The sequence below is a fragment of the Camelina sativa genome, chromosome 16, assembly GCF_000633955.1.
Source record: "Camelina sativa cultivar DH55 chromosome 16, Cs, whole genome shotgun sequence".
NCBI classification, from domain to species: domain Eukaryota; kingdom Viridiplantae; phylum Streptophyta; class Magnoliopsida; order Brassicales; family Brassicaceae; genus Camelina; species Camelina sativa.
In genome coordinates this window covers 15,597,762-15,600,067 of record NC_025700.1, presented here as the reverse complement: position 1 = coordinate 15,600,067, position 2,306 = coordinate 15,597,762, and positions in this window count along the sequence as shown.

The following is a 2,306-nucleotide window of genomic DNA, read 5'->3' as shown; positions in this document are numbered from 1 at the left end:
TACATGCCTAAGCCTAACACCAGGAAGAATCCTACTGGTCCAGTTGTTAAGTTTACAAACCAAGAGTTAGGACAACTAGAGCGTGATAACACAAAAGTAGCCAAATCAGCCAAGATGGTCAACCCAATCATATTGAGACCAGATGCGGATGGTGCTTTGAGGGATCAAGAGGGCCACTTGTGCAATGAGCAGGGCCAAAAGCTTGATGCAGAAGGGAATATTATTGCTGTAGTTGCTGTCGGAAACGACCAAATTCTGGTAGTTGACGAACAGGCCGGCGGTGTCAATCGACACCAACATGGTATCGGTCGACACCCCCTTCCTGCAGACAGACGTGGAGCTGCAAACCATGTCAACAATCCGGTTCGAAGACAGGAGAACAACCGAGACTTGATCAGGACCATTGCTGACTACAACCGGGCTGATCTTGTGTATGAGAACCGGTCTGCTATTATTCCTCCTCCATTCCAGAGCAATGATTTTGAGTTGAAACCTGCTTACTTTCAACTAGTTGGGCAGAGACCTTTCTCTAACCTACCCAATGAGAAGCCTTTGGACCACATAGAGCATTTTGAGGATCTTTTAACCAGTATCAAGGCTAATGGAGTGACTGAGGATTACATCTTCTGCAAGCTTTTCCCTTACTCACTTGTAGGAGAGGCATCTTAGTGGTTGAAGCAGTTACCAGCTGGATCATTGACAAATTGGCATTACGTCAAGGTAGCCTTCCTCAACTACTTTTATGTTGATGCAATGTCAGATGAGTTGAGAGTAAAGCTGTCATCTTTCAAGCAAAGACCAGATGAAGCTTTCAAGGCCGCTTGGGTGAGATTCAAAGCTTATCAGAGGGACTGCCCACACCATGGTTTCTCAAGGGTTCAATTGCTGAGCATTTTCTTCAGAGGGTGTGACTGGAAGTATCAGTTGGCTTTAGATGCTGCAAGACATGGGAATTTCAAGACAAGATTTCCAGAAGATGCTGAAGTTTTGATTGAAAACTTGGCCTCCAGCAATAGTACTAAGAGAGCTGATGCTGAACGAAGAGATTACATGGAGAGTTTGATTCAAACCAGTTAGCTTCTGTTAATGCTAAGCTGGATTCAGTGCACAATCTCCTTGTGGGTAAGAAATCTGTTCACTTTGCTGTTGAAACTGGGACATATGAGCCAGAACATGATCAAAGAAATCGTGAGGAAGAGGATGTTAACTATGTCTATGGGAATCAGGGACAGCGGTTTGGAAATCAGCAAAGTAACATACCTTACATTGGAAACAGCCAACGCAGTAACTTTCAAGGCAATTCTTCTGGTTTCACTCCCAAACCTGACTATCAAAAGCAGCAACAAAGCAGTGGATACACAAGGACCTATGGCAACAATTCATATCAGTCTCCACCTCCAAAAACAGCTGAGAGTAGTAGGGTGGAAGCTATGCTTGAGCAGCTTTTGCAAGGTCAAGAACAGATGACAGTGACCTTCAATGGGAAGCTTGAAAATATCTACACTGAGCTTAATGGGAAGTTTGAAGCTTTGAATATTCATGTCAAGAAGCTAGAAAGTCAGGTTGCACAAACAGCTGGATGCGTCAAAAGGCAAGAGGGATTTCTCCCTGGGAGAACTGAATCAAATCCCAAGCATTTATGCAATGCAGTGACCTTGAGAAGTGGCAAACAACTCCATTCTACACCCCAGAAGGATCAATCTCATGATCTACTTGAGTTGATTGATGTTGAAGAGGATGAGGATGTTTCTGCGGAACTAGTGCCGACCGACACTGAAGAGCATCGGTCGACACCCTGTCCATCCGAAACCATGGATTCTACACTAGAAGTCAGCATCGATCGATGCCACCTTGGTATCGATCGATGCCAACCACGGACCGAAACCCAGAAAGACACATCTTCCACACAAGTTGCTGAGAGAGTTTACAAACCCAAGGTTCCTTTTCCCAAGAATCCAAGGAAGTCCAAACAAGAGTTAGATGATGCTAAATGCAAGGCAATGATGGACAAGCTTATTGTTGAGCTACCTTTGATTGATGCTGTGAAGACTTCTCCAATGCTTAGGAGATATGTCAAGAGGATGGTGAATAAGGATTTGAATGCTGAGCAAGGAGTGATGATGATATCAGCTCAAGTTAGTGCTATTATCCAGAACAAGATCCCAGAGAAGCTTCCTGATCCAGGTAGTTTTGTTCTTGATTGCACTATATTCACTGACAGATTTGCTAGATCTTTGTGTGATCTTGGTTCTAGTGTCAACTTAATGCCAAGATCAGTGGCTCTTCGCCTGGGTATGACAGACTTC